Source organism: Paramisgurnus dabryanus, chromosome 2 (genome assembly GCF_030506205.2).
Source record: "Paramisgurnus dabryanus chromosome 2, PD_genome_1.1, whole genome shotgun sequence".
In the NCBI taxonomy this organism is placed as follows: Eukaryota; Metazoa; Chordata; class Actinopteri; order Cypriniformes; family Cobitidae; genus Paramisgurnus; species Paramisgurnus dabryanus.
The window spans coordinates 13,903,811-13,921,183 of record NC_133338.1 but is presented as its reverse complement, the minus strand read 5'-3'; positions in this window follow the sequence as shown (position 1 = coordinate 13,921,183).

Here is a 17,373-nt window from a genome sequence, read left to right as displayed (position 1 = left end):
AAAGTCCTGAAATGTTTTCCTCAATGAAATGTTTTTATTTTGCCAGTAAAATTTTTTATTTGACACAATTATTTTATTAATTATCATAATGTAGCTATTTTTCATACTTTGCTTGTATTTCTACTGTCCAATTAACATTACATTTTTGTTTACAATTCACTTAAATGACTGTTCTGTTTTAAAGGAGGTACCCTTTACATTTTTATAGTTTTTATTTTACTGCAAGAAATAACATTTCTTAGTTACTATGCATGAGATTAGCTATATTTTAAAACAAAATTATTGTTGGTAGACATGGCTGTTTTATATAACGACAACTAAATACCTTAATTTCCAGATTATGTATGTAGCTTTTGAGGTATTTTAACATACTATGATTATTTTTCTATTGTCCAATAATTCTGTTAAAATATATTTCTGTAATATTTTAGTCTTTGATTTTATGTACTTATTGGGTTTTATACATTGTTCTTAGTTGTTTTGTAAAGATAAGCTATATTTAAGAGTAAACTGTTTTTTTACAATGTATTTTCACATACTTATTACGCTTTTTATACACGTCTTTTAAATAAAATGACTAATAAAAACCATACCTTTACAGAGATTAACCTGAAAAGTAGTTGTTTTTCGTGCATTTTCACATACTTGCTACGTTTTTACACGGGTCTTTTTAATTATTTTACAAAGATAAACTGTATTTAAAAAAATATTACTGTATAAATACAGAGAACTTAATAAAGTAACTATTAAAAGCCGTACATTTACAGAGATTAACCTGAAAAGTAGATGGTTTTCATGTATTTTCACATACTTATTACGTTTTTATACTGTTTTTTTAGTTATTTTAAAAGGATTTTACTATATAAATACAGAACAATTAAATAAAATAACTAATAAAAGCTGTATATTTACAGGGATTGACCTGAAAAGTAGTTGTATTTCATGTATTTTCACATATTTAATACGTTTTTATACAAGTGTTTTTTTTGTTATTTTACAAAGATAAACTGTATTTTAAAATAATATTACTGTATAAATACAGAGCAATTTAATAAAATAACGAATAAAAGCCGTATATTTACAGGGATTGACCTGAAAAGTAGTTGTATTTCATGTATTTTCACATAATTTATCTGTTTTTCTACAGTTTTATAACAATTATTAACAGTAATATTCTGTAATTTGATGAATTAGGACTGTAAAAGATTATCTGTTTTTTTACGGTTTTTGTATGTAATTTTGAAAAACATTTTTTTACCGTAATTTGACGGAATTTCTCTGGCAACTTTGCTGCCAGAGATTTACCGTTTTTTTACGGATTTTTTTTTACAGCGTACTTCATGTATTTTCACATACTTAATACGTTTTTATACAGGTGTTTTTTTTGTTATTTTACAAAGATAAACTGTATTTTAAAATAATATTACTGTATAAGTACAGAGCAATTTAATAAAATAACTAATAAAAGCCGTATATTTACAGGGATTGACCTGAAAAGTAGTTGTATTTCATGTATTTTCACATAATTTATCTGTTTTTTCACAGTTTTATAACAATTATTAACAGTAATATTCTGTAATTTAATGAATTAGGACTGTAAAAGATTATCTGTTTTTTTTACGGTTTTTGTATGTAATTTTGAAAAACATTTTTTCACCGTAATTTGACGGAATTTCTCTGGCAACTTTGCTGCCAGAGATTTACCGTTTTTTTACAGATTTTTTTTTTACAGTGAATGTAAAGTAGCTAAAGCTTGCTTGGAAAGTTGCTAAATGTCGCTAGATTACTTCATTGTGTCATTAGCATAACAGTGACGTCATTGTGTCGTATTTGCATTCTCACTACACTGCAAAAAGTGACTTTCTTACTTAGTATTTTTGTCTTGTTTTCAGTAGAAATACCTTAAAATTCTTAAATAAAGATGCTTTTGCTTGATGAGTCTAGTTTTTAGACAAAAAAATATACAATTTAAGTGAATTTGTGCTTAAAACAAGCAAAAATATCTGCCAATGGGGTGAGAAAAAAATCTTGAAATAAGTTTTCTTTTTTCTTATACAGCGGCGGCGGCGATTCGTTGAGATGAGTGAAAGATGCATGCTTTTACGTCAAAGTCTCCAAAAGTCTCCAACAACACCAGAAAAAGTCGCTAGATTTGTTGCTAGTCGCTTTTTTGAAAATAAGTCATGAAACCCTATTAGAGGTCCAGAATGTCATTGAATCACACCAGTGGCTTGCTGTATTAAGCATGTTATCCCTCAAACCCCCGATCCCCACAGACCCTCCCCTGTCCCCTCCACATAACAAATCCCAATTTAACCCCTGAGCCTACCTGAGAGGGAAGCCAAAAGTAGTTGCAGCAATGTTGTTAGAAGCAGCACCAAGGTACATTACCTGTTGATACAGAAGAAATGCTGGGTGTTAAGAAAATAAATACAGTAAGTAAAATATTAGTTAACTGTAGCCACTCATGCACTACCTAAGGTGAAAAGCCATCTACACCCCCAAAGTTGACTAAATTGTAGCTGGAAAATGTTTCATGCAATGTGTTAAAAAGACCACATATCTCTCTCATAAGAACTGCAACATGCAATAATTGAATGAACAAGCCTGATAATTAATTACCAAATTAATTTGTGGTTGGTGTCAATGTGCATTACTGACCTAGGACTTGATACTGAATAGGTCCTTTGCACGACACAGCCCAATTAGGCTATTCGGGACATAACTCCCACTGTATCAACCGGTGCATTGCTGCCCTGACCCGGTCAAAATGCACATGGTGTCCTCACGCCTTTAAAGCGGCTATCATCATTCTGTATCCGCACTAAGGCATGTGTTGCTTTACATCTTTCACACAATCATCTAACTCTTCGTCCGTGAGACTGCTATATCGTGCCCGAATGGAGAAGTCACATTTTACTATTCGTCTGAATACTGTACATGTACTTACTCCAATAATGCGAGCAATAGTTGGAACAGAACAATTAAGGTCCAGGAAATTGGTGATGTAATCTGGTGAGATTAGAAGTTGTTGCTGTCCCATCGACCCTGGCACCTCAGAATAGTCGGAGTGCGCGCCTCCCCATCTGACACATTTAGTCTAATTAGTCTGAGCAGTTCTGAGATGCCTTCGAAAATATCAAATGGGATGGTAACTAAATTGGATACAGCAGGGGTTTTCAACCGGTGGTCCGCGGCGGCATTGCATGTGGTCCGTGAGGGCCTACAAAATATCATTATTAAAAATTTTTTTTTCATAATTTATTTTTCTGAATATATATTCTGAATATTTGCACATTGGTGGGAATACTGAATTGAATAAAAATATCTAAAATATTCAAACTGACACAGGATAGGCTAGCTTTGCACCTATCAGGTCTATCTTACGCTTTGCCAACGTTGTGTTTTGCGTCCCCAACGTCATATACGTACACATTCATATTGCGCGCGAAATAGACCAGCATCTCGGAGTTAAGTAAATAATAAATTATTCAGGTTTCATTAAATATACGCTAAATAGTTTTGGTTAATTTAAATTTGGATTGGAACTTTTAGCTGACGTTTCTAACTAAGACCAAGTTTGCTAATCAGCACCAACATGGATCGCTTTTTAGTAAGGAAAGGGACAGATGTCGGGACAGATGTACAGGCTTCTGCTGCATGCTCTGCAGACAAAGCTACAACTTCGGCGGAAACAGGGAAACGTAGTGGGAAACGAAAAAGAAAATACAGTGAAGATTATGTTAAATATGGATTTACAGTAACGACTGACAAAACAGGAGAAGAGGTACCACTGTGTTTTGTATGTTCAACGGTGCTTTCAAATGAAACCATAAAATCGTCGAAACTTTCTCGTCATATGGAGACACATCACAGCTTCTTGAAGGCCAAGCCTATTGAGTATATGCAACAGATGTTGCGTGATTTCAAAGGACAGCAGACGCTCATGAGAAAAAGTGCAAAGGTCAGTGAAAATGCGCTGAAAGCCTCATATATGGTGGCTCTTAGAGTTGCACAATGTAAAAAGCCACATACAATTGCAGAGCAGCTGATTTTGCCAGCAGCTATAGACATGTGTAAAACCATGATGAACGAAGAATGTGCAAATAAATTAAAAACGATTCCTTTGTCAGATAGCACAGTCGGACGTCGAATTGAGGAAATGGCAAATGATGTGAAAGAGCAGTTGATAGAGAAACTTCGATCAGTTCAAGGATTTTCCATTCAATTAGACGAGATGACAGATATAACAAATGACGCGCAACTTTTGGCATTTGTGAGATACGAGGATAATAGTGCAATGTGTGAGGAATTTCTCTTTTGCAAACCGCTGCCAGGGCGAACTACAGGTGCTGAGATCTTTTCAGCTATTGATGACTTTTTCAAAGAACACAATATTTCGTGGCAGAAGTATGTAGCGATGGTGCCAGAGCAATGAGTGGGAGCCAGACTGGATTGATTGGACACGTAAAGAAAGTAGCACCGGCAATAATTTGGACACATTGCATGATTCATAGAGAAGCTCTGGTTGCCAAGGATCTCAGTGTTGAGTTCAGCGAGGTGTTTGATGCTGTTGTTAAAACCGTAAACCTGATCAAACGAAAAGCATTAAATACACGCCTGTTTGCGTCCCTATGTCAAGGCTTAGGAAGTGAACACACCTCTCTCCTTTACCATTCAGAGGTGAGATGGCTGTCTCGCGGCGCGGTGCTCCCCGTGTGTTTGAACTACGTGACGCTATCTATACTTTCTTGTGCGAAAAGGAGTGCACTGAACTGGCTTACATGTTCAACGACAGCCACTGGTTGACTAAGCTGGCGTATCTCACCGATGTTTTTGCAGAGCTTAACAAGTTGAACACTTCAATGCAAGGGAGAGATTCAAACGTCCTGCAGCTCTACGAAAAACTAGAGGCATTTGTTAAAAAAAACTGAGTGGAGAGTGGTAACTTGGCTATGTTTCCTTCAGTTGAGGAATATTCTGACAGCACTGACATTAAAGACATTGTGTGTGAGCATTTGAGGAAGGCTTGTGCTTCAATTCCGAAAGTACTTCCATGATTCTGATGAGTGGCGCTGTGACAGCAAATGGATCCTGCTCCCATTCAGTTATGATGCAGCAGCAGGGTCAAGCTTAACTACTGTAGAAGAGGATCAGCTCATAGAGATGTCCACAGACTCTGTCAGGAGGCATATGTATGATACACAACCCCTAATGAAGTTCTGGATAAGTTGCCAGACAGAATTTCCAGAGCTTTCAGCAAAAGCAGTGAGGTGTCTTTTACCATTTCCAACTACACACCTTTGTGAGAGCGGGTTTTCTACACTGGCATATCTAAAGAACAAGTACAGGGCAAGGCTAGAACCAGAGAATGATATGAGGCTGTCACTATGTACCACTATATCACCACGAATAGACAGACTGTGTGGTAGTCACCATGCCCAGAAATCCCACTAACAGGTAAGGAGTACTTACACACACACACACACACACACACACACACACACACACACACACACACACACACACACACACAGAGAGAGAGAGGTTGCAATAGACTTTTTCAATCTCTGTCATTTTTTTGATAAACAGCGTTGTAAAGAGTCCTTCACAGTCAGTTATTATCCGTAATTTCATGTTTTAATTATTTTCATTTTCGTTCACATGTCCATTTCTAATCATAAACTTACAAGACGAGCATACAAGTCAAATGTGTTTATTCATTTGTTTAGAGCAGATAAATGGAGACCGTGCATCACTTTACCATCACATGAAGCAGATGAATTAATGTTTTTTTCTCACAGTGACAGCGGAGGCAATAAAACACGGAGCTTTATGCTGAACAGGCAAATATGAACAAATCCAAAACACTACTGCGATTAAAATATCAATAAACATGTAAAAATCTGAATGGAACTAAACTCATCCGAAACCATCTTGTGTAATAAACGCATGAAGGCAGATTAATGCAGACTCTTGTCATTAGATTTTGTATCTTTACCTTAGACAGGCGTCTTGTTGCAGCACTCCTGTAGTGTTTTACTTCAGCAGCCATGCGCAGACCAATCAGTGTATGACATCAAAATATCGCGAGAATGTTTAGAAACCAGGGCGTCATTTGAGCAACACACTGCCACCAACTGGACATAAATAGGAATTACATTCTCAAGTTGAGTTGTACGGGCAATCTGCCAAAATGGCGTTCAGATTTTTCTTTATTCTGCTTCAATTTTCTCCGTCAAAGACATTTCGTTTAACGCGTCCGAACACACACAAAAAGAGACACTAAAGTTGCCTAATCACAGACTCGTACGTTTCTTTTTGCTTTTATAGCAATAGCACATGCACATTTTCCCCTCACAACAGGGAGTACATACAGTCCATCAGCTCAATATGCACGGTTCGTGAAGTTTCCTTAAAAACAGTGGTTTTCTCGTGGGTGCTTTTTTAAACTCTACAACACTGTACAACAACAAAACTAACAACAAACTTGACCAAGCCACGGAATATACCGGATTATATGAGTTCGCTCTCATTATGTCCACGCAACACAAGCTCAAACGCGCCACAAAAGTTCATATCGTGCACGTCAATCACCCATTCAGACTTTAAAACAGCAAACAGGAAAAAAATAAAACTCAAGACTTACATGCTATATCCAGCTAGCCAACTCCGTTAGCCATGAGAAGTGGTGGAGCACACAGACTGCCATCATTTGACTCCGTTGGTCGATCTGGTCCAAGCTTCTTAATCCTTTATTTATTCATCAATTAAATACCTTGTATAGGGTGATTTTGTAAGGATAAAAGCATATTTTCCTTCATCTCAAGATATTTCACTTGCTTTCACTGATCTGTACTGTAGCTATCAGTTAACACAGCAATCTCCAATGCGGTTATGAGACTCTGAGAACGATCCAATCACAGGAGGTAAAAAACATTCAAAGAAATATTGATTCGCTTACAACATAAGTGGGAGTGTTTGGGGCGCACAGTCCTGCGCCCCAGGGCGGATCCGAAACCAACCACTTAGAGCTCAGCCTCAGGTCACATGTTTTTATCCTTTTTCCTGACCTACATAGACACTCATTAGGGGTGCGCCCCAGACACACAAACATGACACACACACAACGAACTCAGTTTTGATTTTTAATTGTTTTAAATAAATTATAACATGACTAACAGTGAATTAGTACAACTAAATGATTTTATTTTGTATTAATTTGCACTATATATTTAACTTTTTGGTAACATGTTAAAGTAGCTTTCCTCTCTGGCCAGCTTTAAGGGGGCGGCGCCCCCTAGTGACCAGCCGCCACTGCATACAGAACACTAATAGGCACATTTTAATGCAGTTTAGACTTACTCTCCCAGCATGTTATAAGACATAAACATACACAAACATACATAAACATGTTATTTTCTTAGCCTCGGTTAGACTACAACACTGCAAGTTGTCGTAGCAGATTTAGGGCAAGATTGACTAAACAGGATAAATTAGTCCGAGAGTGCAATTCCAAAAAAATGCAGAAGGGAGTTGTAATTTCTGCGGGCTATTTACTAAAAAGGTGTACATTAAATAACACAGGCTCAACAGCTGATTTCCATGATGACCAAGGCAACCTTAGCCTGGTTAGCCAGACCTACATCAAGATGTAAGGTCTGGCAACTCTTCACACAAACGGCTCAATGCAAGGGGCGGGATATAAGGTTGTCCCTTAAAATGCCTCTGCACGCAATAGGATAGCGCTATGACCAATCAGAGCAACGAAGTCGGCAAAACTCCAAACACATCTTTCTTGCTTAAAAGGGACTTCAGTAGGGTTATTTGCTCTTCTCTCAAAGAAAAACATAAGTCTAAGTCCTCCAGAGTCGCGGCCAAAGCCACTTCAAAAGAAAGCTGTTCGCCAGCAGCAGCCAGCCATTCTTTGTTTTCAAGTAGGAACCGTTGCAGCTCTATCGTCATCATGTTAAGCCCGCCCCACAGACGCTACACACGATGTGATTGGCCTGACCAAATTTTGGTTTTTGGAGCTGTTAAGTGTATTGTGAGTGCCTAGACTAAACCCTGGCAGCAAATATATTTTGCGGCCGCTAGGGTGCGTCTAGATTTCTAGGCTAAGGCAACCTACCAAGAGTGCTTGAATTCAGCACCATGGACATTCAGGGGACAAAAAATATGAAGGTTTAGAAATGTTGAAACACCTGCTATTGTGTGACTTCTCATAGTGACTCCTCTTTAATTTCCTTCAGTAAATTAAAAATAACACATATTGGCAAACAATATTTTTGAATAATATGTTCTTCTGGCATTTCAAATAAACTGTTACATGTAAAAAAATCCTTTACTTTGTATCAAGCTTTCTTTGCTCTCTATGAAAATCCTAGAAATGCATATGCAATAACGTCAGTTGCAACAATAGATAGACCACACATTTTCAGCGCTAATTATCCACTCTGCATCTTTAGTAAATCCTGACAGTTGTTATTCAACGACAAACTGATGGTTTGCCCTTAATCTCTTAGCACTCCTTTTGCTCTTTGAATCTCATAATGTATATATCCTTCACCCCTATGTTGGGAATGTTACTTTAACAAAGTAATTAGTTATAGTTACTAATTACTTCTCACAAATAGTAACTGAGTTATAAAAGTAACCAATTCTCATGGAAAGTAACTATTGCATTACTTTAAAAAAGTTCAAATATTTTAAATAACCTGGATGCCCCCAATATTAAATATGTCAAATGAATGAAATGGACACTAAAGAGAAACTACAAAATTTGTGGTAGCATGTGACGATGTGAGGTGCTTCATTAGATCAGAATTACTTGCCATAGACTTGGAGAGACTATTTGTTTCTGGGCATAAGTTGCACGTTACATAAACATTCTTGTCTTTCATCTCAGCGATGGAAAAGCTACCATTAAACTCGTACTTGCCATCGCTCTTTCACCGGTGTGTGTGACTCAAAGGGATTGCTGCGCGAGGACTGGGCTGCCTTTGAGTGCCTTAACATGGGGATGGGGCCAACAGCAGCAGCACCCGCTGCTTGTTGAGAAGAGTGAACGATACGTGCTTTCACCTTAGTCTCCAAGTCTCCAACCATGCCAGAAAAGATTGCTAGATTTGTCCTAGTCGCTTTTTTGAAAAAAGTGGGAAAAAAGGGAAAGTTGCTAAATCCAGCGACAATATCATCAAATTGACAGCAACACTGCTCGGACTGACTGTGCATGAGTGTGTGTGTGTGTGTGTGAACTCTGCCTAAGGTTGGCTAATGATGGAAATTAAGCCAAAGTGTCTTCAACACCCAACACACACACACACACACACACACACACACACACACACACACACACACACACATGCATTCTGGTTTCCATGTTTTGTGGGGACATTCCATAGACGTAATGCATTTTATACCATACAAACTGTATATTCTATTCCCCTTACCTGCCCCATTCCCTAACCCCAACCATCACAAAAACCTTTCTTGTACCTTAGATTTTCAATAAACATCATCTTGTTAGATTTATAAGCTTGTTTCCTCATGGGGACATCAAAATGTCCCCACAAGGTCACAAAAACACTGGTATTCCTATCTTTGTGGGGACAATTGGTCCCCACAACGTGATAATTACCAGGTACACACACACACAAACACAATAGCGGGCCACGGATTACTTGTTAGTCCAAATGGTGGTCCCTGGCACAGAACCAGTTGAAAACCCCTGGGATACAGCACTTAAAAAGACCAATTCTTGCAAGCAAATAAACTCCAGGACGTGTCAAGGCTCAGGCATCCAACAGCATTTTCCAAGCGTGAACGAAGTCTTTCCAAAACATAATTCAAAATCAACTGCTAAAAGGAAATATATAATATTGCATATTTAATACCTAGTTTTGCTTGCCAGATGAATGTAACGGAAGTAAAATAATATCATACAATGCTAATAATCAACTTAATGCGCTAACAATCAACTCACCACTTGGTCCTATATGGCAAATGAGGTTTTGTAAAGGCCTCTTGTCTCTTAATTGTTGCTCTGCTCTTCCATCAACATGCGATGGCACCACCTGCTGGTGAGGTCGACTAACAGCAGATGGAGATCATGCTCTGTACTCTACTGCTTTCCCTGCAGTTCCCGGATGTGAAGTGTTGAAATTTGAAGCACTGAATTTTTTGTGAAATCAGAAGTGAAACAAATATAGATAAATATGTAATGCATATTCTTAATATATAATCATACTGACTGTTTGACCATTTGAGCTTTAATTGCTCATTCAGTGCAATGGGCTTGGCATTAACATTGGTTATTTGCTACCATATTTTTAGCAAACATTTTAGATATAAAAAGACGGTTCATTAATAATAATATTATAAAAATGTGAGAAAGTCCGTCCAGCGCATGGCCGTGACTTTAGATAAACAAGAGTCAGTTTTCATCGCCATAGAGACCTCTAATGGATACAACTATGATCAAGTTCAGGAACATGGAAGGATACAATGTGACACTGAGCTTGCTTTGCCTCGCACCCAATTCATCGAGAAACAGAGAGCACGCAAACAGAGCGAACTAATCAAAAAAGACATGACGTGCTCGCACGCATAATGTCACTATCACAGACAAAAAAACAAAATTTGATGCCATATATAAGTGGGCGGTTGTTAATACTCTGGGGTCGACGGCGGCGCGGGCGCCACAAACTCTTTATTTTTCAATCACTCCGCAAAGAGACTTAAATTACTCTGCTGATTTTTGACATACAGATATGATTTATACATCATTTAAAACGTTAAAGTGTCTAGTTTGTTCTGTCCACTCCCAATAAAAACAGAATGTTGTGCTTTTCGCAAAATAAAGAAAATAAACATGATGCGCGTTTTGTTCTCTCTCCCTCGGTGAAGTCCTTTCAGAAACGCGTCTGAAAAATAAACTGGAACTTAACAAATACTTGTCATAGAAACAAAACATGAATGTCTAGATAATGCTTGGAATGTCTACTTTTAAATGATGTAAGTGAGATCGAAAACAGATATTGTCATTTGGTGTAAACTGTATGAGAAGGAGGAGAGGTACCGTCTTTCTTCTGTTACCTTATTATCTGTAATGAGATTAGATCGCCACACCCCCGCGCCATTGAAGTGAACTAGCAGAAACATCCATATGCATAACTCGTGCCTCCTGCAGTCAATGGATATGCAATCCTCAACTCAGTCTCTCAATTTCTTGTTATGCTGAGTTGTTTCATCCGAGTGCATCAAACATGACATCTAAATCCTTATTTACTTGCGTATGTGTATCAGAATCTCCAGACGCGAGTGTTTTCTTTGTTCTTCCGTCAAACACATCACGCGATGGGAACGCACATACACAAATCCACGAGTCAGGAAACTTGACGTGCTTTTTGGTATTCTTATAAAATACGCGATTGCAAACAGTACAATCCTTATTTAGTTGCTTCTAAGCATATATCTCTGCACAGCAAGTTTATTAAACACAGGATCACTCGCATGTGCACACATTCACTGCTTTCATGATCAACACGTGAGGTAATGGCGGCGGCTGTAAACAAACGTTGATACGTTTATCACGCGTGTCCCTTGTTGTGTTTCTACTATAAACTCGCCTCTCATGTTTTATCATTTCCATTGGCTGATATATTTAATATGATATATAGCTGATATATCATGGCTTCTTGTGAAATACCTCGATCATGGAACTGTGCCATGGTAATTCCTCTTCATAAAGGAGGTGATATCACAAATATGAATAATTATAGACCTATTTCAATAATCAATAGTGTATCGAAAATATTTGAAAACTTAAATCTTTAATCAACTCTCTAAATATCTTAATGAGCAAAACATCTTATCTCCTCATCAATCTGGTTTTCGATCAAATTTTTCGACCACTTCAGCTCTTCTAAAATTCACAAACGACATACTGTCAGCAGCTGACAGTAATATGCCTACAGGTGCCATATTTATTGATCTTACTAAAGCATTTGATATGGTTGATCATTATCTTCTCTTGGATAAATTATATGCTATTGGTCTTTCTTCTGACTCTTTATTATTCTTTAATTCTTTTCTTCCTCAAAGAAGTCAATGCGTTACTTTTCAAGGTAGCCAGTCAGGCTTCAAAATTATTGATTAAGGTGTTCCACAAGGCTCATCCCTAGGTCCTCTCTTATTTTCCATTTTTATTAATGATTTACCGCTAATATGTCATGACAGTTCAATTCACTTATATGCAGATGACATTGTAATATATTCATCCAATTCTGACATTTCACAAATTCAATTCTCTCTTCAATCAGACTTTAATGTAGTTCAAAAATGGTTTTCCTCTAATAAACTCCTCCTGAATAAAAGCAAATCGTATACCATGCTGTTTTGTACTCGTTTTAATAATTTGCTTAAATTTAAAAATTGGTCGATTAATTTTCTTGATGGAACAGCTTTAACAAAAGTTGAAAAATTTAAATATCTTGGTCTATGGCTAGATACACAGCTCTCCTTTAAACCTCATATTAATTCCATCTGTAAGAAAATATATGGTCAATTGAAGTCATTATATCGCTCTGTTGATTGCTTTTCACAACAGGTTCGGAAAAAAATTATTACTCATCTGATATTTCCATTAATGGATTATGCTGATGTTATATATGGGAACACTACAGAATCAATTATTCGCCATATTTATGTATTATATAATAGTCTCTGTTAGGGCTGTCATATTTAAGAAAAATCAAATTCGAACGAATTTCGAATATCATGCAATGTATCCGAATATATTCGAATATCTAGGCGATGTTTGAAACAGCAGGTTATCAACTTATGAATAACAAACTTATATATATAAAAAATTATTCAGAACAGTTACAAACAATAACGTGACAACTTAAATAGCAGCAGGAGTATATAGGCAGACGCAAACGGAATTCGCGCCCACAGATTTCGGCAGAAAACTCTGCTGATTTAATGCCCGTCATTGAGTGCATTTCCATGCACAGAATAAGCGGAAAACTATTAAAAATCTGCTTATTATAGAAAACTGTTTTCAGGCGTTTACATGCAAATCAATAAACCGGCTATGCGGTCAACTGTGTTTAAATGGGACTTGGAGAATTATCCGTTTTCTCGCAGGCAGTGACGTCACCACCTATAGTACACAATAGTCGTTCAAAAAGTAAACAGCATATCTGTCTTAAGCTGTACTGTTGTGTCTCTTCTTGTGTGTGCAGAACCTGTAAATGTAACATGAGCTTCTATTTTAACAGTTTCTCTACCAACTGCTTTTGTCGAGCGGAGACTTTTATGCATTACCTTGTGCTTACTTCCGCGTGTGACGTTTATCTTTTATATGCGGAGACATGCGCACATGGACAAAACCGTGAGAAAGCGGGTTAAGGTGTTTACATGCCACGCGAAATCGGCGTAATGAGCAAAAAACTACCTGTGCCGATCGGTTTTTGCTTACGCTGTTTATGGGCTTTCCCCGATTAAAGAAAACCGCTTTACGCGTTTACATGACCCCATGTGTTATCAGTTTATTAAGCATAATCGGCGTAAGACTGTAAATGCACTCATTGTCAAGCACACATATCCCGCGCTTGAGCGTGTTTGTGACCAGAACTGTCATTGACAACAAGCACACATACAAAGCCTATCCCGCGCGTTTGTGAGCCGTCATTCACAAGTACATTAACCCTGCGCGTGCTGTTTGCTTGCCCGTTTTCAATGATAGAGAGCACAAACCCTTTGATACTTGAAATGAAATTAAACTTACCGCTTTAAGCCGATCTCACTTGTCATCAATGTGACGCGCAACAGTCAGCACATGATCATTTCAAATCCGTTTACAAGACAAATGCTGTTGTTGTTTAATATAAAGTTTACATTGCATTGTAAAAATTATGAAATTATCTTCATACATGCTAATTTCATAATGCGAACGTATTAACACAAGCATTTTATTCTGCTATAATATTTGCACATGAGGTTCATTTTGGTCCCATTTGATTTCCTCTCTTGCGCACAGTTGCCGTCGTCGGTCTCACTCTCAGCCTCTTTCCTATTACGAGGTGTTACTGTAAAAAAATGCGCAACAAATGGGCATTTAAAAAAACGGATGGTTTATTTACAGTTCGAAAACGGATATTTCACGTCATGTTCGAATGCATATGTCACAAGGTGACAATCTTTTTGGGCGGAACCAAAAGTTGGGAAAGTTTCCCCAGACCGGGAAGAGGGAACACCGGACATCCGGTGGTATCGCGAGGGCTGTAATCAGTCAAACGAAGCGCAGCCGTGCGTTGTTAAGAGGAGCGCCGGGTGATTGGAGGACAGCAGCACCTTAAATGCACTTAAATGGTTTCGCTCATTCCTATCACATAGAAATTTTTCTGTTAACCTAGGAAAACTGTTTTCATCATCTGCCCCTTTGATATGTGGTGTCCCTCAAGGATCCATTTTAGCCCCTACCTTATTCTCTTTATATTTATTACCATTAGGATCTATTTTTCGAAAATATGGAATTTCATTTCATTTTTACGCAGACGACACACAAATTTATATGCCCCTAAGGAGAAGCAATAGAACGGCGCTGGACCCACTCATGCATTGTTTAAATGAGGTTAAAGCTTGGATGTCAGCAAACTTTTTAAACTTAAATGAAAGTAAAACTGAGCTAATTTGGTTTGACGGCCCCTCTCCTATTGAGAAGTCACTGTTGGGTGAGCTGACCCCGTTTTGTAAACCCGCTGTTAAAAATCTAGGGGTACTATTTGATAACTCCCTGAAATTTGATAAACAGATAAACTTGGTTGTCAAATCCAGTTTCTTTCATTTACGCCTGGTGGCAAAGGTTAAACCTTTTCTAGCATTTTCTGATTGTGAAAAGCTGTTACATGCATTTGTGTTTACGAGGCTTGATTATTGCAACTCTTTATATGTGGGTGTCTGTCAAAAGGCATTAAACCGTTTGCAAGCAGTCCAGAACGCTGCCGCTAGGCTGCTGACGGGAACTTGCAAACGTGACCATATTTCACCAATTTTGTTATCTTTAGGCTGGTTGCCTGTCCAGTACAGGATCGACTATAAATTATTAATGTTTGTTTTTAAATCCTTGAATATGACAGCCCCATCGTATTTGTCAGAGCTAATAGTAAGACATAGCCCGATCAGAAACCTAAGGTCTGCAGATCAACAACTTTTAGCTGTCCAGAAAACTAGGTACAAACGAAAGGGTGATCGGGCATTTGCAGTGGCAGCTCCAAAGAGGTGGAATAATTTGCCTTTGCATATTAGAGCATCACGTACGATAACAATTTTTAAAAGCCGACTGAAGGCTCATTTTTTACATCTTGCCTTTCAGCCGGAAGTGTGTTGAGCTGACCGTTGTATGTTATGATTATGTGTCTATATGGTGATATCGATTTTGTAGTTTTTTTTATCAATTTATTATCTCGGCTCACGCTGTTTTTCTTCTCTTTTCTCCTGTTTTCTATGTATATTGTACAGCACCTTGGTCAACATACCCTGTTGTTTTAATAGTGCTTTATAAATAAATGAAATGAAATGAAATGAGTTGTGCTCGCCTGATACGCTGATCGATTGCTAGACTTGCTCTCTCTCTCGTTTTGTGCTATGGATGTATGTTGATGGAGATATTGAAAACCTTGTAGGTTGAAGAGCGAACGAACACTGACATCTAGAGAAGAGACACAAAGGAAGAAGACACGTATTGCTGTGAGTAGACATCTGTGGAAAAGTGTGTTTTGGCAACTGAAAACCGCCTTGCCAGTGCATCTGGAGTGTTTATAGCGTGAATTACCGTGGAGAAACGTGGGACGAGGGAAGTGCAGCAGCCGTGAGTAACCAAACTCTATTTTACTGGAACAAATTGCATATGCCTGACTTGTAATTCTTTCGAGTGCCTCCAAGAGAGGGAGGGCGGCCCTACCCCTGAGTCAGCGTGGTGGGTGAGCCGAAGGATTTCTTTTATGAAGCAGCTACAGTGACGAAACAAACACTAGGCCGTGTTATCCATCGCCGTATTTTTGCCCAGAGCGAAGTGAAGGAAGACGGGCGTCTTTTTGTGTGCACTGAGCGTGGTGGGTGAGTCTTTGGATGTAGAAAATTTCACTTTGAAGTGGTGCTGTGTAATGCTGTGTATTGCAGTGAAATTGCTGTGTCTTGTCAGACGTATTCCCGCCTCCACTCCTTCGTTAAGGGAAGACGAAGAGGCAAGCGGTCCTAGGAAAAACTTGTAGATATTTATGCTGTGAGTGTGTTTCAGTTTTGAATAACAAAGTGGCATCCTGGAGTGATTTCTCAGCCGAACCCTCGGCGGACTTTATCGAGTGGTGGTGAAGAACTGTAGAGTTGGCGGTGTGTAAGACTTTGGACAAATAATATTGCTACCTTACCTGTGTAATTTCATTGTCGCAGAGCTAGAGGCGAAGGAGATCCGCCGTCCCGAGGTCTCTACAAAAGGGCGCCCCGGTCCAGTGTTCGATCGCCCAACGGGTACCGAGGAAAGGGCAGCGCTCGACCCGGTGTGACGGTGTGACGTTCTCGCCCCTCTGCCGACCAACGAGCTCGCCGAGAGGGGTTGCCCCCGGCACCACATGGGAATTACCGTCCAGCCGACACACTGTGGACGCCAGCTGTCGTAAGTCCGCCACCCTGTAAAGTGTATACTAACCTGTAAGTCTGTTGGTCAACAGAGACGAAGAGTGTGCAGTGTATATTTACCCGAGAGGAGCCACCATTGAAAACCTGCACTTACCAAGAGCTGTAGCCAGCAAAGAGGTGAGAGAGCCATTTGAGTTAGATTCACTGTGTCCTTGTGTCTCAGCTGTCGTCTGAGAAGAGAGAGAACAAGCGTGAGCGCTAAGAGAACAGGCTGTGAAGAAACCTGCACTTACCAAGAGCTGTAGCCAGCGAAGAGGTGAGATAGCCATTCGAGTTAGATTCACTGTTGTCCTTGTGTCTCAGCTGCCGTCTGTGGAGAGAGAGAACAAGCGTGAGCGCCAAGAGAACGGGCTGTGAAGAAACCTGCACTTACCAAGAGCTGTAGTCAGCGAAGAGGTGAGGGAGCCATTTGAGTTAGGTTCACTGTGTCCTTGTGTCTCAGCTGCCGTCTGTGGAGAGAGAGAACAAGCGTGAGCGCCAAGAGAACGAGCTGTGAAGAAACCTCCACTTACCAAGAGCTGTAGCCAGCGAAGAGGTGAGAGAGCCATTCGAGTTAGATTCACTGTGTCCTTGTGTCTCAGCTGCCGCCTGTGGAGAGAGAGAACAAGAGGAGCATTAAGAGCACGAGCTGTGAGAGAAACGGAACTTACCCAGAGCTGTGGCCAGCGG